General features: G+C 44.1%; 1 long non-coding RNA gene across 1 annotated transcript; it reads left to right on the top strand.

Moving 5' to 3' along the window:
• The first annotated feature begins 659 nt into the window (after positions 1-659).
• On the top strand, positions 660-22,679 carry LOC132657292 (uncharacterized). The gene is made up of 3 exons (XR_009595216.1): positions 660-831; positions 5,927-6,040; positions 19,239-22,679. It is a non-coding gene; the product is annotated as an uncharacterized LOC132657292 (long non-coding RNA).
• The last annotated feature ends 593 nt before the right edge of the window (positions 22,680-23,272 follow it).

Genomic DNA, 23,272 nt, shown 5'->3' with positions numbered 1-23,272 from the left:
GAGGCATCCCAGTTGATTCTGACAGGTTTGGGAAACATTCTTCAGGTGTATATACACATGCACACATAAATAGTTTATTTGTAGGTAGGACTATACAGGAGTAACCATGTTGTCAATAAATATTCTGGGATGAAAAGGGTCATATCTAGGGAGACAGGTAACTGACATTAGCTAGCAAAATGATCCTGAAAAAATCAGATCTCTCCTCCAAGCCTCATGTAGAAAATAAAGAGTTTAGATTAAATTCTCTCCAGATCCTTCCAGCTCCAAAGACCATCAATATTGTCGATATTACAAATGCCCACTGTCCTCAGATTTTCACTTTCCTTTCAGATATGTAGTTGTAATCTGAAGTGAACCACACAATCAGGTCAACCCAGGAGGGTATTTTCAATATCTCTCTTCCACATAGGTGACTAATAGTTAGAAGTATAGGAAGTATAAGTGAAGAGACCAGGTAGTGGGAGTACAAATTAAAGTGAATGAACCAGCTGGGGTGTAAGTGAAACCTTCCCCATCCAATAACTATAATGAGACTTGCAGCCAACTGTAAACAGAGAGACACCCAGTCCTGCACCGTGAAAGTTGCCACAGGGAAGTGAGTCAGTGCTGGAGGAGGAGCTGACCAGCAAGAAAAGGCTGGGAAAACATGAGCGCTCGGAGGAGAAACAAGATGGCGGCCACCAGCGAAGGAAGCCGGCTGAACCCAGAAAGGAATTCAGGTAGAGATCAAGCCAGAGAAGCAAAAAATCACCTGAAAACCTACGGATTTCAAGAAAGCAGGAAGCAAGAATCCAGAGGCCATATGAGAAAGAAGAGGAGATATTTTATGTGAGTGAATCTAAGGAAATTTTCTTAGCCTCCATCAGGAGCCGGGCAGGGCTGTACGAGAAGGACTAACCCTAGTGAATAATTAAGTATTTGCTCAAGAGCAGATATTTCTAATCTGGAAGCTTAAGGAAGACAGAAATGGGTGCATTACCAAGACTCCTAGCAAGGTAAGGCAGAACACAAACCAAGACCATTTTGAGATCTTAAATAACCTCAGCAGTTGCAGGTTGAGGCACATGGATTTGCAAACAGAAGTCATAATTCTCAGTGACTATACACAGATAAACCAAGTAATATTTTAATGACTATGACACTATTTTTTGTAAATCAAATTTCCTCATTTAAATCTGAAACATTTATTTCACATGAGATATTCCAAAGAGCACTGAGAAAAATGAAACAGGCCAAAGGATAATATTCCATCAAAAATATTACCACAGGGACATTTTTTAAAAGAAAGTGCTGCCAGCGAAAGTTCGTGGTCTCGATGCGCAGTGAGGCCAAACAAACTGAAACATTGGAGTTTGGAGCTAAGAAAGGTTTATTGCAAGGCCGTGCAAGGAGACAAGCAGCTAATGCCCTAAAGAAACTCTGTGCTCCCCGAAGTGGTTTCAGCAGAGCATTTTTAAAGGGCAAGTGAGGAAGGGTTGCAGGGTGTACAGTCAGCTTGTGCACGGTTCACTGATGAGCTGATGGTGAAGTCACAGGGGTTAATATCAATCCTTAGGCAGAGGATGAGATGATCAGATAGCATCACCGATTCAGTGGACATGGTCTGAGCAAACTCCAGGAGAGAGGGAAGGAGCGGGAAGCCTAGCACGCTGCAGTCCATGGGCTCGCAGAGAGTTAGACATGACTTAGTGACTGAACAGCAATAGGCTCCAGGCGGCCTGGGGCTAGGTGCTCATGGTCATCAAGCAGTTAATAGTTTCCATTTCAGGGGGTGGTTCACATCTGCTAAACAACTCAGGAAGTGTGCATCAAATACTGTTATCTGGGTACTTCAGAGAGGAGCTGAAGCAGGGGATATAGGCGAGGGCCTATCCTAGGAAGTCCCCAGAGGCTCCTGCTCAGTTACAGAACTGTTACCAGTTGTGAATTTCAGAGTCCCTCCATCTTGGCAGGAAAACTGAAACATGGACAAAACGCCACAGGAACTTAAAAATCTCAGAGGAGACAGACGATCTCCCTCTAGCTCTGGAAGATGAAGATTCCCCATGATGTCATCGGAATTCTCCATCCCACCTTATTATATCCCATAGATAGATCATCTCCTTTGGGGAAAATATCTTTTTTTTTTTTCTTTAAATCACAGGCTTACCTGTCTTTGTTTGAAATTTCCCTAAGTCTCTGAAATTCTGAAGATATTAGCAACGGTCACTATTTAGTATTTTTTGAAACGGTCACATCTGTCTTCTGCATTTCATGACTCAGTTCTTTGAATTTCCACTATCCAACCTGACCACCATCAGCTTCCTTGTCCTCTTGCCATCTGGCTTCTGGACTCATGGAGAACTTCAGCGATCCCCTCCTAATCAAATCCAATGGTACTGCTGGATCCCCGTCCTTAGCGTCACTCCCTGGTATCCTCTCTCTCGACTGTAACCCTTCCTTAATTCTTTGCCTTGGCTTAAGAGATAACTTCTTTTCCTCATCTGTTTGCTCTGTCCTTCTCTTTCTGTGAGTGCGAAGTCCAACAAGGATCAGAGAGGCACATAAGTGATGGAGGCAGGCCAGGGGTGAACTAGAGCTAAGGGTATGTTCAGCTAGCGGGGTGGTCGTTACTCAGCATTGATGAATGACCACACTCAGGGAAAGAGGCCCAGTGCTGTCGGGGTTTTGTTCACAATTTTTCAGGAAATCTAGGAATCTAGATTTTTATGGGGAATCTCCTTCTTCAATGTGAGAAATTAATTTTTAAAAATTACAAATACGTGTGAGCCAAACCAGGCACATGGACCATCTGGTATCAGCCTGCAAGCTGTGTGACTGTCGCTTTGGCCCCACACTTCTTGCTGTATTCCACCACATTGAGAACATGGGCTCCTGTGGTCAACGAGGTCATGTGTGAGGTTGGGAGTAAACCGAGACCACAGACAGTGTTGTTTGTTGGGAAAAAGAGACATGCTCTTGTTTTGTACTAAGGGATACCCTCTAGAAGTTTCCTTGACAGTGCTGGAGAAACAGGGAATTCAGGAGAGACAAGTGGAAGCATTCTGAATCATGAGCCTTCACTGAGCTTTGTTGGCTGCAAAGCACAAACATGCACCTGGTTCTCCAGTAGTATTGGGAGCAAAGCATGGGCACACTTGGGGTCCAAGGCAGTTCTAGCAATCTGGTGACCATTTGGCAATCTGGTTATCCGTCTAGCAACCAGGTTGTCCATCTAGCAACCAGGTTATCCATCTAGCAGCCTGGTTATACACCTAGCAAATTAGCTGCCTACCTAGAAATCTGGTTGTCTACCTATCAGCCTGGATGTTCACCTAGCAACCTAGTTATCTACCTAGAAACCTGGTTGTCCACCTAGCAACCTGGTTGTTCACCCAGCAACCTGGTTGTATACCTGGCAGTCTGATTGTCCACCTATCAGCCTGGTTGTCTACCTAGCAACCGGGTTGTCCACCTAACAACCTGGTTGTCCATCTACCAACATGGTTGTCCATCTAGCAACCAGGATGTCCACCTAACAACTTGGTTGTCCATCTACCAACCTGGTTGTCCACCTAGCAGCCTGGTTATCCATCTGACAGCCTGGTTGTCCATCAGGCAACCAGCAGCAGGATCTCGGTGACCTCTCCCTGGAGTTCCCCCTTTACCAAGTCTCCGTGATGATCAGATTCCAGCTTCCTTGTGCGGTTCCCTTCTCGGGTCCTCCTTCCCAGCTAGTGGACACTCACCCACATCTCCAATTCAATTCTCCCCGAAAAGAATTCTGTTTGACCTAGTTAATCATTTTCTGACCTTGTTTGAACATTGATTTTTGTGCCAGGCTACCTCATAGGCTGCAAGCCAGGTAGAATTTGATTCCTTTGAGTCTCCATTCTCAGGTCAAGTGCCCCTAACCTGCAGGTCAGCTCAGCTTCATGAGCAGGGGAAAATGTTGGTAAATTCAGAGTGTGATCTGCCAGACACAGCTCTCCTACTAGAAGTCAGGGTGAGACAGGCAGCCGATATGTGAGATACTCATCTCATCAGTGACTCTGAGATGGCATTACAGATGAACCTAGTTCCAGGGCAGGAATAGAGATGTAGACATAAGGGATGCATGGACAGAGTGGGAAGGGGAGGGTGGGATGAATCGGGAGCTTAGGTTCCACATAAATACACTACCATGTATACCATATACTACCATAGCTGGAGGGAAACTGCTGTATCACGTAAGAAGCCCAGCTGAGTGCTCTGTGATGACCCACATGGGTGGGATGGGGGAGTGGTTCAAGAGGGAGGGGATATATGTATACATATAGCTGGTTCACTCCTTGTACAGCAGAAACTAACACAACATTGTAAGGTAATTATACTTCAATAAGAAAAATAACAAAGTTAAAAAAAAGGAGTTATTGAAACTTTCAGTACAACTAGTACTTGAATAGGAAAGGAGTTTCTGAGGAAACAGGAAACTTACTAAGACTTATGCCATGATTTGAAGAAAAGAGAAAAAGAGTTCAGACCTAGTCAGCTCAGAGAACAAGAGTATCCGTTTTAACAGGGAAAGGGAAAATCTGAGAAGGCTGCCATTTTTGTTAGCGGACGAAATTAACACTTAACTTCATCCAACCTACTGACTCATTGAGAAAATTAAAAGGTCAGAGAGATGGGAGTCAAAATGTCAGATTGATAAAACTCCCCTGGAGAAGCGGCTCAGACAGTTGACAAATGGGCTTCACCCTGGAAATAGGCAGATCTACCCACCTCGTCATAAGCTAATTGGAATCACCCATGACCACTTGCTCCAACAAACTTGCTGACTGGCAGGCTGTGAGCAGGGCAAGGACCAGGACCAGGTAGGCTATGTAACAGAGTTGAATTTCTCAAACTTGCCAGACAGATTCAGGCACTCCTCCCTTTGGGGAAGAGTGAAACAAAAGGACAGATGTTGAATGCAGAAGAAGGAGGGGGCATGGAGCCCCCTAGGAATTGTCAGGTCAAAGCTCTATGCATTGTTTTACAGATTCAATGAGATAATAAAGTGATTTATTTAGCCAAAAGTTTTTTGAGAAGACCAGGTCCCTGCCCTTCTGGAGCTTACCATCTATCGGAAGGTAAGTATTCATCTGATCACCAGGAATAGATATACATTTAGAAACTTGAATACGTGCTTTGAAGGAAAAGCACCTGGTCCTGGGAGAACAATAATTAAACCAACTCACCCAGCATGGAGGTGATCAGTGATCAGATGGTCAGAAAAGGCTCCCAGGAAGAGAGGTATTTGTGCTGAAATCTGAAGGCAAAGATGGAAAGAGAGCCCTGTAGGTAGAGGAGTGGAGTGTGTAAAGACGCCAAGGTGGACAGGAGAAGGGCGCCTGGAAGAACTGCAAGGAACCAGTTTGGGTGGAGTCGTGAACAATGGGAATGCGCCGGTCACGCAGGTACAGAATAATGCCCCCTTTCTCCTCCGCAACCATTTGGAAAATTCACACGAAGGAAACATGGTGACTAACAAGGACTTTAAGACAGGCAGGCTAGCACCCAAGAAACAGCACCATGTTTTTAAATGGTTACAAAAAAGAGGTGCTTTGATAAAAGAAAGGAAGAGCTTAAAAAGGTGGGGAGTGATCCACAGCTCTACCTACCGCTGAGAAGTAAGTTAAGTCAGCTACTGCTGAGAGAATCACAGACTCCTAGAGAGACAGGGCCACCACAGGTCATCGTGGCTAAAGCCATTTCAATGGACTGATGGGGCTGAAGAAGTCGAAACAGCTGTTCAGCAGAGAAGAGAGATGGGGTGTCAGCTATAGGGAGAAGCAGAGTCACGGGACTTGTATTAATATCTTCAGATTCCTGAAAATAGTGCCTAGCAGTTTGGGGACCCATCAAATATTCAGTTAAATAACCTCTTTTTTGTTTAGCTTTGTTTTCCTTTCTTTTTCAGGGAGTAAGCTGTCCTGCAACGTAGGGAGGCAATGGACTCTCTGTGGAAAAGGATCTTGGTTTCCAGTTCACGAGTGGGGCTAAGAGAAGTCACTCTAGCCTTCAACTGCATCTGGTAAGTTGCCCAGTGGGTTGTCCTGGTGGTTCAGTGGTAAAGAACCCACCTGCCAATGCAGGAGACATGGGTTTGATCCCTGGGTCAGGAAAGACCCCCTGGAGGAGGAAATGTACTGTATCTCCAGTATTCTTGCCTGGGAAATCCCATGGACAGAGGAGCCTGGGGGCCTGCAATCTACTGGGTCACAAAGAGTCAGATATGACTAAGCATGCACAATGACTGGGTTACCTTGATGAAAGGTAAAATTTTCTGCATGGAAAAACTTAGAGACTGACTCCAAAAGCTGACTTTTTGAAAATCCAAGCACCAAACTGTATTCTCTGTAGCCCTAATCACACTTGGGGCTTCCCTGGTGGCTCAGTGGTAAAGAACCCGCCTGCCAATGCAGGTGTCTCGGCAGGATCAGCGATGGTGTTGCCAGCCCCCTGCTTACTGCCAGTAAGCAAATGCATCCTTGAGCTGAAACACGAAGCAGCTGTTAGCACCCAGGCAAGGTAACTGGATCAGAGCTTGCAAGGATCCATTACCCTTTCTGCTCTCGGAGAGCTGATATTTATTGCAGGATGTGAATGACGTCCTGCCGGGGCAAGGTTCTTAACTCCTCATGCTGCGGTTCTCAAACATTCGGTCATCAGAATTATCTGGAAAGCTTATTAATACCCAGATCACTGGTCCTCAGCCCCAGAGTTTCTGATCAGTAGGGCCAAAGGATTTTCCTCTTCAACAAGCTCTCAACAATGCTGGTGCTGCTGGCCTGGGGACCCCACTTCGGAAGGTCATAGGGGATCCTTGATTATCCTAAAATATCATGCACAATCTGTGCATAGGTGCCTGTGTGTTTTTGTTCTTGAATGTGCTTCATAGCTTTCCTCAGAATCTGCAAGTGAATCAAACCACAAACCAACCAAAACCAGTAACTTTAAGAACATTTATGGGACTTCCTTGGCAGTCCAGTGGTTAGAACTTCATCTTCCAATGCAGGGGGTGTGGATTCAATCCCTGGTCAGGGAACTGAGATCCCATATACCTCGTGGTCAAAAAACCAAAAACTGTGAAACAGAAGCATATGACAACACACTCAATAAAGACTTGAAGAACGGTTTCCTTTTCTTAAAAGAACATTTACTAACCCAAAATTTGAGGAAATTCCAGGAGATAGTGAAGAACAGAGGAGCCTGGCTTGCTGCAGTACATGGGGTCGCAAAGAGTCAGACACAAATTAGCAACTGAACAACAACTAACACAAAATACCAGGGGAAATGCTGACCCCAAAGAGAGATAAATATACTATAGTATAGGAAATATAAACTCACTGGACAGAGCAAAGTCTGTTCCATAAGAAAGCGTTCAGAGTCGTTGAGTAAGAGCTGGGTAATGGTTGATGGGTACAACTGAAATAAAGAGATTTGGGTAGGAATTAATATTCTCACCCTGCTGCTGCTGCTGCTGCTGAGTCGCTTCAGTTGTGTCTGATTCTGTGCGACCCCATAGATGGCAGCCCACCAGGCTCCCCCATCCCTGGGATTCTCCAGGCAAGAACACTGGAGTGGGTTGCCATTTCTTTCTCCAATGCATGAAAGTGAAAAGTGAAAGGGAAGTCGCTCAGTTGTGTCCGACTCTTCGCGACCCCATGGACTGCAGCCTGGTGCAGCCAGGCTCCTCCGTCCATGGGATTTTCCAGGCAAGAGTGCTGGAGTGGGGTGCCATTGCCTTCTCCAATTCTCACCCTACAGGAATTTATTTTTAATTATAGATAATTATGCTGAAGTACAGCAAGATGATTTGAAGCACTGCACTAATTCAGGAGTAATGATGCATGAATTACTGATGCAATCTTTCAAGATGTAACCTGTCATTCAATACGGGATCAGCCACCAACAGAAGGCTCTGATCTGACATCAGTATGGTACAGTAGTATGGTTAACACTGGCCTTCAACCCAGCCTTCAAGAGCCCCCAGAGAGCCGTTAGGTGCTGAACTTGTGTCTCCCTGTGGAGCCAAGTGAAGTCTTATATCCCTACCGGCTGCGCTCCTCATCGGCTGACTCTCAGAATCCCTTGTTTTTAGAAATTCAGTAAGTTCTCCACATACAAACAAGCTCTGTTCTGAGAGCTCATCTGTAAGTCCAATTTGTCTGTAAGTCCAACTAAGTGAGCCTAGGTACCAAATTAACACAATCAGCTGTGGAGTACTGTAGCGCTGCTGCTGCTGCTGCTGCTGCTAAGTCGTTTCAGTCATGTTCGACTCTGTGCGACCCCAGAGACAGCAGCCCACCAGGCTTCCCTGTCCCTGGGATTCTCCAGGCAAGAACACTGGAGTGGGTTGCCATTTCCTTCTCCAGTGCATCAAAGTGAAAAGTGAAAGTGAAGTAGCTCAAAGTACAATAAGTTTATAATACTTTTCACACAAATAATATATAAAAACAAACACAAAAATAAATATGCTTAATCTTATAGTACAGTACCTTGAAAACTACAGTAGTACAGTACAATAGGGCTTCCCTGGTGGTTCAGTGGTAAAGAACCTGCCTGCCAATGCTGGTGATGTGACTTCAATCCCTGGGTCAGGAAAGATCCCCTGGAGAAGGAAATGGCAACCCACTCCAGTACTCTTGCCTGGAAAATCCATGGACAGAGGAGCCTGACAGGCTACAGTCCACGGGGTTGCAAAAGAGTTAGACACAGCTGAGCAACTAAACAACAGCGATGGTACAATAGCTGGCACACAGGGGCACACTCACATCTTTGAAAGTTCACACCCTGAAGGTTCATATATAGGGGACTTACTGTAATGGAACATAGCATCTTGTGTCCAATCAGATTTTGGTTCAAATGCCAGCTTTGGCCTTTACTAGTTATATGATCTTAAGAAAGTTACTTCCACTTCTCAGAGCCTCAGTTGCCTCATCTATAAAATGGGGATGAGAGTCAAACACAGAAGGCTCTTCTGATGAGTCAAAGATATAATATGTAAAATGTCTGACAGTGAAAATTCAACATGTGGTCCCAGAGAGGTGGTCTTGCCCTGGACTGGTGTTTCCAGCTGTACCACATTTGCCTGTTATAGTTAGAAGCTAACACCTACTCTTCCAATGAAGCCTTCCAGATCCAGTTTTGTTTTAACAGGACAGAGCAGTCTGCCTAATTTTCATATGACTAGCATTTCATGGGGTTTCCCTGGTGGCTCAGCTGTAAAGAATTCACCTGTCAGTGCAGGAGACACAGGTTAGGAAGATTCCCCTGGAGAAGGAAATGGCAACCCACTCCAGTATACTTGCCTGGGAAATCCTATGCACAGAGGAGCCTGGCGGGCTATAGTCCATGGGGTCACAAAAGAGTCAGACCTGACTTAGCGACTAAACATTTCATAGGGCTGTTGCTCATTGTCAAAGGATGGTTCCTGGGCATGCAAGTCAAGTAAGATCCTTCAGTCAGTGGGAGAAAGTGCCAGGCTTGCTGACTAAACGTCTGCCCGACACGTATTCTCTCTCCTGAATCTGAGAGACCACAGACAGAAGACAACAAAGGAGAGGGAGGGGAGGGGAAAAGTAGATGATAAATGTCTCCCACACGGTGATGGCTAATTTCTATAGCAAGAAAGCTGACGACCGACTGCCTTACTCAAAGTGAAAATACCTGAAGAAGAAGGGGGAAAAAACCCGAGTATTAAGCACCATCTGTGAGTCAGTTTTGCTTGCATATGGTTACATAATGCCCTTTTCAGAAAGGAACAAAACAGAAAAAATGTTGCCCAAGTTCATAGAGCCAGTCATTGGTAGAGTCCGGATTAAAACACAGATTGGTCTTACTCCAAATGTCACATGCTTTCAGTTAAACCATCCTGTCTTTACTCAGATAATTGACTTCTGTGCCACAGCCCACCAGGCGCCTCTGTCCACGGGATTCTCCAGGTAAGAATACTGGAGTAAGTGGCCGTGCTCTCCTCCGGGGGATCTTCCCGAACCAGGGAATGGACCCACGTTTCTCATGTCTCCTGCTTTGACATGTGGATTCTTCACCACTAGCACCACCTGGACTTTTACTTCATGGCATTGTTATTTTAAATGGAAGAAAAACACACAAAAAAGATGTTAAGTATAGAAAGAAAAAAACCACCAGAATGTACCTACAATAACTGCAAGCAAGTTAAGAAGAAAGCACCTACCCTTGCACAACTAGAACAATAAGTAGTGACCAAACACACAGAAGCACTTGACACAAAGCTCATGATCCATCTCAGACTGTAAGACCTTCTTTATCTTACCTGGAAGGCCAAAGTAAACCACGCTAAATGGCAAAGGCAATGAGGTCAAAGGCCTGTTGGGGGCAGCAGAGAGTCAGAGCTTGATGAGCACTGTTGGCCATCAAACTCCAGGCCAAAGGAGAAGCCAACAAAAAGCCTTGCCCAGAGAGACATTATTGATAACTGAGAATCAATGGGACTCTGCACAAAGAGGTCAACAGAGGTTAGGGTAGACCTGGAGATGGGTCTTTGCATTTGGGTCCAGACATTTGCATTTAGTTGAGGGTGGCAAGAGGCACTTAACCAGAGAACAAAATGCCCTAGCAAGGAGTTCAAAGACCATGGATTGCTGATGGCCTTAGAGCTCCAGTGGAGCTCCTTGGGGCGTGAACATGCTCAGCTCTAACAAAGAGACTTAGCTTGTATTCCCTCGGGACAAGAATATAGAGCTGGGTGGGCACATTCTATGAGGTTACTTGACTGGCCCCAGAAAGCATATATGTTTGTTGTTGTTTAGTTGCTAAGTCATGTCTGACTCTTTGTGACTCCATGAATTGTAACACACCAGGCTTCCCTATCCTTCACTATCTCCCGGAGTTTGCTTAAACTCATGTCCATTGAGTCGGTGATGCCATCCAACCATCTCATCCTTTGTCACCCGCTTCTCCTCCTGCCCTCAGTCTTTCCCAGCATCAGGGTCTTTTCCAGTGAGTGAGCTCTTTGCATCAGGTGGCCAAGGTATTGGAGCTTCAGTTTCAGCATCAGTCCTTCCAATGAACATTCAGTTGATTTCCTTTAGGAGTGACTGGTTTGATCTCCTTGCTGTCCAAGGAATTCTTGAGTCCTCTCTAGCACCACAGTTCAAAAGCATCAATTTTTCTGCGCTCAAGCTTCTCTATGGTCCATCTCTCACATCCATACATGACTATTGGGAAAAAACATAATTTTGACTATACGGACCTCTGTGGCAAAGTGGTATCTCTGCTTTTTAATATCCTGTCTAGGTTTGTCATGGCTTTCCTTCCAAGTCTTTTAATTTTGTGGCTGCAGTCACTGTCCAGAGTAAATCTGGAGCCCAACAAAATAAAATCTGTCATAAGTTTGAGACTCCTGATTTTAAATGGACCTTACCCCAAGAGATAGCTTTGAACTTAACAAGACCTATTACTGAAATTTTAAAAGTCATAGAACGTGAGTAGAGTTCAGAGCCTACACAATAGAATGGGTCAACTACAGAGAATATTTGACACACACATACAAAAAGAATAAAGACAATGTCTACATTCGCATTCATATCTTGACTTAGAGGAGTTCCCATCACTGGTCTGATCCTATAATCATTCTAGTGGATACAAGGACACATAAGGCGTGGTCACTGCCCTCCAGTGGGCTGTGCACTAGTGTAATTGGAGAAATGGAATCTGTACGTAAGAAGGTTTGTAATGCTGCCTTGGCATCTGTTAAATGCCAGGTTAGTGGCTAAACAATAAGGGCTAGAGGTGTTCTGAAGTTCATTGTGGTCTGAGATGGTTTAGGCTGACTTCACAAAGAGGTAGAACATTAACTGGATCTTGGATAAAGGTTAGACTCAGGTGGTTAGAACAATAGCAAGGAGGGTATTCCAAGAATGGGAAACTGCATGAGCTAAAAAGAGGCAGCAGAAAGGTGTGGGCAACATTAGGGACCATGAGCAGATCAGTCTGGATGAAACTAAATTCATGTGCAAAGAGGAGCACACATCCAGGGATTTTGAATAATCTCACTTTCAGATTTGTAAGGCCATATATGATTTTATATGGGAAAAATATGATTTTCACATCAGGGTTTGTCACTAAACCTGATAAACCCCTGGAAGCCAGGAAATCTGTAAATAATGCCATCATTGTGTCTACCATTTGGAACATGGTAGACTCAATGAACCATACAATTTGTTCTCTGTTCTTTGAGCATTGTGTTCCTAATAAATATTTTGTTATCAAAAAACATATTACAGCCTTAGGCTAAGTTTTCAGATGTCTAATTCCGAAGCTATGTTTTTTTTCCTTTTGGAATTTTAAATATATGTATAAGAGTGTAGCCTAAAAAATTAAACACGATTGTCTAAACCCATCTATCTATCTTGAGTGAGGCATTTCTTTTCCCCTTATCATGTAAGGGCAGGTTTCTCATCCTTTCTTATCATTCATGGAGGTGCAATTCCATTACACAGCTTCTCCAAGCAGCTATGTGGGGCAGACTTGAGCATTTTTTTGTCCTTAAAGATATATGAATCCTAGATGATTTTAAAGACAGTTGTTTATACCTAATAACATAAAATGTCACCCATTCTTCTCAATTAATGGATCTTATCATATGCAATTCTTGATATAAAATCTCTCCTATAACATAGAGAACAGGGTTGTGGTTGCCAAGGAGGAGAAGTGTGGGGGAAGGATGGATTGAAAGTTTGGAATTAGCAGATGCAAAAGACTACATATAGAAAAATAAACAACAAAGTCCTACTGAGAGCAGAGGGAGCTATACTCAATATCCTATGGTGAACCATAATGGCAAAGAGCATGAAAAAGAATGTATATATATGGGGCTTTCCAGGTGGCTCAGTGCTAAAGCATGCACCTGCCGGTGCAGGAGACATGGGTTCTATCCCTAGCCTGGGAAGATCCCACAGGCTGCAGAGCAACCAAGCCTGTGCACTGTGACTACTGAGCCTGTGTTCTAGAACCTGGGATCCACAGCTACTAAGCCCGCACGCTTTAGAGCCCATGCTCTGCAACAAGAGAAGCCACCGCAAGGAGAAGCTGGCTGACTGCAGCTGGAGAGTAGCCCCCGCTTGCTGCAACTAGAGAAAAGCCCACGCAACAGCAAAGACCCAGCACAGCCAAAAACAATTAAACTGTTAAAAATTTTATAAAAAAATGTATATATATGTGTGTGTGTGTGTGTGTGTGTGTGTGTGTAACTGAATCACTTTGCTTTACAGTAGAAATTAGCACAACATTGTAAATCAACTATACTTCAAGAAAATAAATTTTTTTTACAAAGCTCTGCTGTGGAAGAAATACCTGTGTGTGACTGAAAACATGAATGAATGAAGATGTGCGGAATTGTCGATGCACACAGGTAAGATATTTCTCAAAGTGCAGGCAGTGAACCTGCTATATCAAAATCAGCCAGAATGCTGATCTAAAAATGCAGAGTTCTCTAAGGTAAGGCTCAGAAACATGCATTCTGACAAGTTCCAGGGTGTTTCTCACATATCTGAATGCCAGATTCTTTGCTGTGGAGTAGGGAGGGGGCAGATTTTCAGAGACATGGATGCTAAGCTAAGCGGTATCCCAGGACAGATCCTTTTGGATGAAAATAACACAAGCAAAGGAGCAGAAGCCCCAAAGAGCACTATCTCCATCACAGAGGTAAATTGGGGGTCAAGTAAGGTGGGGCAGTGACAATAAAGGAAAAGCCTGACGCTGAACACCCCCTGCAAAGGAGTTTGAAATTTACCGACAGACGCTAGGGAGCCACTGAAGGCTTTGCAGCAGGTGAGCTGATTGACTAGATCTGGGCTTTAGAAAATAAACTTTCTAACAAAGCACAGCATGAACTGGCAGAGGTAGATTCTTGGGACAAGTATACTTGTATCCGTTGGAGCATTATAGCCACAGACCAGGTGAAAGATGATGAAGACCCAAAACAAGGCGCTGATCTGAAGGGACCAACGGGGCCACAGAAGAGATAAGATCGAGAAGACTAGAGGAGGAGCTGAAAACTGTCCCTGCCCCAATGGCAACAAGGACCATAGTGTGCCATACATGAAATCTGCCATGAGGAGGAAGAGTCTGTATGAAGCCGACTGACATGTGCATGCGTGTGCGCTTAGTCATGTCCGACCCTTTCATGACTCCATACGCTGCAGCCCACCAGGTTTCTCTGTCCATGGGATTCTCCAGGCAAGAACGCGGGAGCGGGTTGCCATTTCCTCCTCCAGGGGATCTCCTCAACCCAGGGATCAAACCTGGGTCTCCCGCTTGGGCAGGCAGATTCTTTACCACTGAGCCACCTGGGAAGCCAAAGCAGGTTGACACCCTTGCTTCTAATCCATCCATTACGTTGCAGGTAGAACATCTCATTGAACCCACCGACTTGGCCGTAGCCCTCCGCTGCATGCACTGAGCTCTCCTGTGGGCCAGTCTTACTCAACCTCATCAAATATGAACTCATGACCTCCTAATCCAGCCAACATTTCTCAGATCCATACTTTGTGGAAGTCAGGGTCATTTCAGGGAAGGGTGGATAAATGATGAATTAAAATGTAGCTCCTGCCTTTCTGAAGCAACACAAGCTAAGAGTCATTGATGTATTCCTATTTCCCATGAGCCAGACCTTGTGCGGAACAGCTGATATACCAGGTGAATTAGTGACAGTGCCAGTAAACCCACATACAGAAAATTACGTTGATGATGCACTAAGTCTAAAACTGATTCTTCTAGCTCACAAGTTCAAATGTTCATTCAATCAGACAATTTTATTTTTCCCACTTATTATTTTTAGAGGGGGGAAATTTACAATTTTAAACATAAAATGGCATCCTTTTCTATTTTATGTGTAGAGGTTACACAAAACTATTTTATTTGAAAAAAAAAAAAAAAGCAATTCTGCAGTTCAGAAGTGAAACATAGCCTGACAGTTTCATAACCACTAGACTAAAACCTGGAGCTTCCCTGTCACCCTGGACAGCAATCAAGGGCTGATAGCTTACTGGCTGCCATGAAAGAGCTGCCACACAATTTCCATACAGTTCTAGGACCCAACCCCAGCTTTGGATAACTTGGTCTAGACCCAATAGGAGTGTCCACAGGATGCAAACATAGCTGTTTTTTATTCAGTTTGTAAAACTTAATCATCCAATTTTCTTCTTTTTTTTTTTCCCTCCAAGACACCAGCCAAGTATTTGGACTGATTTTTTTTCCAGAAAACTTACTGGTTCACATCACTTAGACAAGAACTCTATGTCCAGAGAACTTGGAGTTTCAAAGTGATGTGATGATGCAATGAGACATTTGACCACATTCCATCCTGGAGCTAATGATTCCACCCAAATGGAGAGGAGGGGCTGCCTCTGGTTTGAACTAGTTCTTGAGGCAGCGGAGCCTGGTACCAACATCCCTGGACCAGAGATGTGGATATTAGGATTTTTGTCCTTGCTCTATTACGATGGGGCTTCCTGGCTCATTGTAAATGGAGGTCAGTGGTAAAGAATCTGCCTGTCAATGCAGGAGACTTGGATTTGACCCCTGGGTCAGGACGATTCCTGGGTCAGGACGATTCCCTCAGAGGAGGAAGTGGCAGCCCACTCCAGTATTCTTGTCTGGGAAATCTCATGGACAGAGGAGCCTGGCAGGCTACAGTCCATTGTGTCGCAGAATTGAATATGACTAAGTACGCATGCACCAACGCACCAACTGCTAATGAGCTGGGCTAACTCTCACAGGTTTCCTCATCTATCAGTGAACTACTTGAACTGGTTGATCTCAGAGACTCTACTCAGCTTTTGAAATTTGTCAATCCCAAGGAACGCCTCTTAAAGAACCGTTCTCCAACTTGGCCATTCCGGGTAAACATGATCTGAGCCTGCTGAAATTTCCTGTTCTTGGTCATTGCAATTAATTAGCAGAAATCTATGGCATAAAAAAATTAATCATAGTGCAATAAGGATGATAACATTTAGCCAGATGGTGAGGAGATGAACTAAGAGGGGAAACTTCTTTTTCATTTCCAAAGCCCCGTTTCAAGAGTTTGCAGGCTCCTTGAATTTGGGAAGATGACCAACAAACCATTAGTCATTTCTGCAAGCAGGACCCAGACTTAGTGGCGTGGCCTGACTTTGAAAGACTCGAAGCTAGTCTGAAGTTTTCATTTGGAGCCTGATCAGAAATAGATTGTGGATGGTAGTGAGATCTACCTCTTTCTGGGTTTGAGGGCAAAGAGCCTTCTGACAAGTGGGTAGGAAGAAGAAGGCTTCCCAATCCAGAAGGTGCAAGTCAGTGCCAGAGGATCTGTCCTGATTGCTGTCAAGCTAAGAAGGAGGATATTTTAGGAGGAAAGAGAAGAAGGAAGGAAGGAAGGAAAGAAAGAGGCATGGAGGGAGAGAGGAAAGGAGGGAGGGAGGGAAAGCAGGGGGAAGGAGGAGAAGAAAGGAAGGAAAGGAAAACTTGCTGAAAAGCCTCCTGCTGTTCGTGGTTCCCTCCCCCTGGCTAGGAAGAGGAGAGTTTTATTAAACTCTTCCCTTTGTGTCTGCATATCTTAGGGGGTGACTTTTCAACTTAGCAACTTTGGGTTAGAACGTACTTTATAAGCAGATCTGGGTTTTTAAATCCTGGTGGAGTCTGGTCTCTGTCCTTCCTGTGTTTATCCTTAAATCCCCATCAACCTTCCTTCTCTGGTTATTTGTAGTGGATTCAGGTCAGTGGCTCAGGATTGAATTATTTTAAGACTTGACAGTAACTTCAGAGGCAAAACGAGAACCTTCGAGATTCTCTGAAGTTGGCTCATAGCAAGGAAAACGCATTCTGTTCTCCAACCTAAGGATATTTGTGATTTTGGCTTACAAACCGGATTCATTTCTTCTAGCTTCTCATCCCTTAGTGTGCTGGCCCCTTGGGAACAGGAGAGAAGGCCTTAGATCATTAATAGAGACCCGACTCACATGCACACTTTCACCAAGGGTTTGGCCCAGATGAAACTGTAGGAAAAGGCCGAATAAAGCACGTGAGTGTTTAACCGAACTCAAACAAATGATTAACTACAATGTGAGGGGAAAAACAATAACAGGAACCAACAATGGTACGAGCTCAGATGAATCATATGTCAGCCCTTGCTGATTGACGTCAGACCGGCTGCAAACGGTGTTTGACAAGTTAAGGACAAGGTGACCTCCAGGGTCAGATGCTCCTGCTGCTTAAGATAATTTTCCTTTTCCAATGGACCTTCTCTGAAGGTGCACAAACGCATTGTAGAGGGCCTTTTAGCAAGTTACGACTGTTGCCCTAAAGAGACTGAGATTATCTGAATTTATTCTAAAGAAAAAACAAAACATCTAACAATTTCAAGACTTCAAAACAAAAATTTAGACTTATTCTCCATTGGATCACCTTCACAAAACATTCTTTATTCTTTCCGCTTTGCTTCTGTCACCATCACTCTTCCCTGCTTTTTATTTTCTTGTGACACTTATTACCAACTGACATGCCATCAATTTGTCTATTGCTTGTCCCCTATTCCACTAGAATGTAAACTTTTTAAGAACAGGAAATTTTCCTCTTTTTGCCTGCACCAAACAGCTTGTGGGAATCTTAGTTCCCTCACCAGAGATGGAAGCCAGGCCCCTCTGCTGTGGAAGCATGGAGTTCTAACCACTGAACAGCCAGGGAAGCCCCCAAGAATAGTGTCTTTTTATAGTCACTGTTGTATCCTCAAATATGGATCATGCCCAGCTCACAGATGCATCAATGAATGAGTGAATCTAATCAAATACCTATCTAAGGGCATTTGGTAGATGTTAGTTAAGAGTATTAGTAAATGAAGAGATAATTAAGTCTAAAAAGAAGGAAGGTAGCAGATTAATTGACCACCTATAACAAGATTCCAAGGATGAGATGGCTGGATGGCATCACGGACTCGATGGACGTGAGTCTGAGTGAGCTCCGAGAGATGGTGACGGACAGGGAGGCCTGGTGTGCTGCGATTCATGGGGTCGCAAAGAGTCAGACACGACTGAGCGACTGAACTGAACTGATAACAAGATTTCAATAAATGTTAGCAAACAAAAATTACCATTGCTTTTATTATTACTTGAATTATCTGTCCATGATTTTAGATGACATTTAACCAGGAGCTGATTGGTCCAGATAGGGATCACTGTGATGGCTGGGGTGACCAACCCCCATGCCACGTGGTTTCTTAGTCTCTAGTAGGCTAGCTAGAGATTTTTTTCTCATGATAATAGTCTACAGCAGGGTTCCAAGAAGGCAAGCAGAAGTACTGAAGGCCTCTTGAGGCATCGGCTTGCAATCAGCACGCCGTCACTTGGTACTGCTGCATTTGGGTGGTCAGAGCAAGTCACAAGGCCAGCCCACATTCCAAGGGTTAGAAAATCAACTGTATCCCCTGATGGGAGAGGCTATAAAGTCACATTGCAAAGGAGACAGAAACAGAGAAGGATGAAGACTTCCCTGGGGGTCCAGTGGTTAAGACTCCTTGCTTCCAAGGCAGGGGGCATAGGTTCAATCCCTGGTTGTGGAACTAAGATTTCACATGCTGTCCAGCATGTGACTCTCTCCCTGTCCCATCCCACCCCCAAAAGAATTACAGACGGTTTTGCAATCTGCCACAATGGCATATATATTCATTTGATGGATTCCTCTCTACTCATTAAAAATGAAGTCCATGTAGCAAATGCATAGAGTTAAAAAGATAAATGAAAAAGTTGTATATTCACTTTTTTATTGTTGTTTAGTCGGTAAGTCGTGTCTATTTGCAACCCCATGGACTGTAGCCCACCAGGCTCCTCTGTGCATAGGATTCTCCAGGCAAGAATACTAGAGTAGGTTGTTATTTCCCTCTCCAGGAGATCTTCTCGATCTAGGGATCAAACCTATGTCTCCTGCATTGGCAGGCAGATTCTTTACCATGGAGCCCCCTGGGAAATACACATACAAAAGGTCAGAGGACAAGATACAGATATGATGGTTGCCGAAGGATGGCAGAATTTGTATTTTTAACTATTTTATAAAAATATTCTGACAGCTTTACTGGAGACTGCTAACCTCACACCATATCTGCACGCTGTGTAAGGCCCACTTGATTCCTTCACTAGGATTTGGCTGAAGTACCCAATGAATGAACCAAAGAATTATGGAGAGAAAAAGCAAATGACCTATTTTTTTTTCCTTTTTAGACAAAATGAATCAGCCCCCGAATTCCATGCCAGACAGTTCAGCTGACAGAAGGAACTGAATGTGACCTAGTCTGCTTGCTATTTCTAGGGAAATGGAGTCAGAATTTTTAGAGTACAGAGAAGAGAACCTTCACCTGTTAAAGTATTTTGCACGGGAGAGAAACCCTTCATTGTGTGACTAAATCAATGGAGATTATCTTCTCAGTTGGAATTTCCCTTTGTCTGCACGTGTATTCCGCCAACATCTGCTCCTACCTTCACTGTAGTCGATGAGTTCTCAAGTGAAGGACTGGATTCAAGGTAATGCTGAATCCTAGACAGAGGCTACTCTGTAGATACTGATTTCATGGCCTTTGACTCAATCTGAGGTCAGTCATTGACCCGCACATCGCGCTCAATGCCATGGATTGACATGAGCTCCTGGTGGTGTGGTTCTCACTAGCTTGAATTTTGTGAAGCTTAGGTTCTAATACAAACCTGCTCTTGGGTCAGATTTTTTCAGGATTGTTTTCAATAGGACTCACCTGTGGTCTGACTGGCTAACACACTGTGATGTGTCATGGGAAGTCACATGTGGGTTTATACTAAGGATGAGTCCTCACATGTGGCCCAAAGGCACAGCTCTTGTGGGACAGCAAAGGAAAACAGAATCATAGAAATTCAGAGCTGGAAGATGACTTAGCCTCTGAGGAAAATCATGCCCAGGGACAGTGCGCTTTTTTTTTTTTTTTTGGTAACTTTTTATTTTGTATTGGGGTATGCTGCTGCTGCTGCTGCTAAGTCGCTTCAGTCGTGTCTGACTCTGTGCGACCCCGTAGACAGCAGCCCACCAGGCTTCCCCATCCCTGGGATTCTCCAGGCAAGAACACTGGAGTGGGTTGCCATTTCCTTCTCCAATGCATGAAAGTGAAAAGTCAAAGTGAAGTCACTCAGTCATGTCCAACTCTTCGCAACGCCATGGACTGCAGCCCACCAGGCTCCTCCATCCATGGGATTTTCCAGGCAAGAGTACTGGAGCGGGGTGCCATTGTCTTCTCCGTGTATTGGGATATAGCCGATTACAATGTTGTGATAGTTTCAGGTGAATAGCAGAGGAGCTCAGCCATACACGTACATGTATCCCATGGAATTTTCCAGGCAAGAATACCAGAGTGGGTTGCCATTTCCTTCTCCAGGGGATTGTCCCCACCCAGGGATCGAACTTGTGTATCCTGCATTGGCAGGAGGATTCTTTACCACTAGTCCCCGCTGGGAAGGATTCTTCACCACTGAGCCACCAGGGAAGCCCTGTGAGTATTGAATCTTATGGAACTGGAACTCTGAGAGGTTAGACTTCGTGTATGAACCCACAGGAGGGGCACACACACGTGCTTAGGAGGTCTGGTGGGCAGCTTGAAGGAGTGAAGCCAGCCAGCGGGCAGGAGTGAGGTTACCTCCACAGGCTTCTTTGCAACAAGGGCCTCGGGGTGACTGGTCAACATGATGATCTTCTGCCAGTTCAAAGTTCAAGCGGACAGAGTCTGGGTGTTGCCCGTTTCATGTCTTGGCCAGATTCTTCACCCGCTGATGTAAGAACCAGGCCATCCTTCTGGGGGACGTTCTGGTGATAGTTTCTTCTTTGTTATTTTTTCAAAAGAAGCCAGAAATCTGAGTTTTACATGAAATCTTCCAATTTTTAAATGCTAGTAGTTAACTCCAGTGGTGGAATTTCTTTGGGGAGAGGGAGTGGAATCATGTCATCCGTGGGCTGAATGTGGCCCTCAGCTTGCTCTTTTGAGACCTCTTTTCATTTGAAGAAGGGTGAGACAGCAAAAGCAGAGCAGGCACCCCCCAAATCATTAAGTGGATGAGATGTGTTGGAATTGAGGAAGTGGAGAATTTTTGTTTTATGTTTCTCAAAAGGAGACATGAGATTTAAAGGCTGTGTGACCTTTCCTTAGTGAATGGCCACCCACATGTGGCCACCCAGGTGGGACCCTCTGTGCCACGAGCAGGGGGGTCAGGAGGTTGAAAGCATAGTGATCACTGCAGTCTCCAGGCTGCACTGTCCATGCCCACCCTCCAATCATTTTCTGGGTGGGGAGCAGGGTTCTTACAGAAACAGCCAGTAGCATAAGACCATGGAATCTCAGTGCACTAAGCAACCTTAACAGACATCTGGTCAACTCTGTCCTTTTACACAAATAAACTGAGCTCAAAGAAGGAGGGACCCCGACTCTCAGCCTCACACAGCTGGTTCACGGCTGAACTGAGATGACAGCTCAGACCCCTGCTCCCAGAACAGATTGTCTTGAAAATCTTTCCTCTCCCCCACCTCTCATCCTCATTCTGGAAAGAGTCATCGTAAAGGATATCTCTGAAATTAAAAATCAAAGAAGGCTTCTTTTCGGTAATTTGATGAGACTTTTCACATCAAAAATTTCACCAGCCAGGAAAAACCATCTTCCTCAAATCCTGCATCCCTGATTAGGACTTAGAAAAGAGAGACACCAAAGTCATTGTATGCTTTGCTTAGTTATGAGGAAGAGTTTGCTAAGTGTACATGTGTGACAGTCTACTGGGCATTTTATCCATTCTACTGCTGTTCATCTTCATGATTATCTCCATTTTACAGTTGGGAGAACCGAGGCTTCAAGAAGCTAAGAAGTCTGCCCAAAGGCTCACAACTATTAAAGGACAGAACTAGGATCTGGCAAAGAGCCCTAATGTAATAAATATGACCCTTATAGTTGAACTTCACCCCTGCCTCAACTCCCAGGAGATGTTAGCTTTCAAAGGCCCAGTTCCCAGAAAACCTTCCACCATCCTGGCATCTAGGAAGCTGCCTCAGTCTCTTAGACAAAACACTACTGTGCCCACCTGATCTCACGTTTTTTTTTTTTCAGTCTCCAAAAACGTGATCTTCTCTCATGATGCCAATTATGCAGAAACAATGGGCTTCTGCTCAATAGTTAGCTATTCACCATGTTTGAAAGAAAATCCTGGAATGTTTACTTCAAATATGAAAGTGTCAGCTCAAAGGAAAACTTTTAATAATTCTCTGGAGTAGGGGAAGAGTTCTAGAGGAAGCCTTCTTGCAACTTTAACCAAAATGCTGTGGATTGTGTATATGATAAGAGCAGAAAGTCTTGATCCCAGGAGAATACACATAAACAGAGGAGGTAATTAGATTAATCATTTTGACACCTGAAAGGATGACAAGAAACTTTTAACCTACTGATAATCAGCGGAGGGTGCTGTCATTGTAGAGCCAGACTATGGGGTATCACATTAGCTAACTGCCTGGCCAATTAGAGCCATGTAATTCTTTCATATACTTAGCATAGAAGTGAAGATGATTTAAAACAGTTTCATCGTCTCTGACACATATCCAAATTTTTAATAACAGCTAAGCCCTTTACTAAGTAATTGAATAAAATAATGCATTCAAGCCCCAGAAAACCTTCTCAGACCTCTTTTTATCTCTATGTTTTATTGATGGAAAAGTGGATTGCGATCCACATTTCTAGATGGGGCACATGCCATGTGATATAATTTTTTTCTTTGTAAAACTTAAGCATTCCAAACTTATTGGAGGAGTTAAACGATTTTGATCACTTTGAAACTAGCTGTCAGATTTAATCTATGCTAAAAAGACAGAGGGCAAATGTATTCTGAAGCTTGTTATATAATTTACAGATTATTCTTGCAATTTATATTCCATCAAATAGGGTATATTAGGCTCTCAGAAAGCACGTAATGATCAATTAATTTCAGCAGAGCCATCGTGGTGGCACTTATGGGACAGACATGATTAGACCCTTTTCAAGAAGAGTCCCAAGGTCAAGTCATCAAATATGACTGATTACGTTTTCTAATGGTTTCTCCATGCCCATTAAGGAACACTCAGCTATTCGGCTTCTCTTCTGATCTTGACATTCAAAATTTGCTTGGATGGCTCCTGACAAGCAAAAATGTATTCTCTAATCTTTAACCACATAAACAATAGCTAACCACTTGTAATTGAGTTTAAATTGATTTCAGGTGGCTTCAGA

Source organism: Ovis aries, chromosome 10 (genome assembly GCF_016772045.2).
Source record: "Ovis aries strain OAR_USU_Benz2616 breed Rambouillet chromosome 10, ARS-UI_Ramb_v3.0, whole genome shotgun sequence".
NCBI classification, from domain to species: Eukaryota; Metazoa; Chordata; class Mammalia; order Artiodactyla; family Bovidae; genus Ovis; species Ovis aries.
The sequence above is the reverse complement of the archived record's forward strand: the minus strand, read 5'-3'. Positions and strand labels throughout refer to the sequence as shown.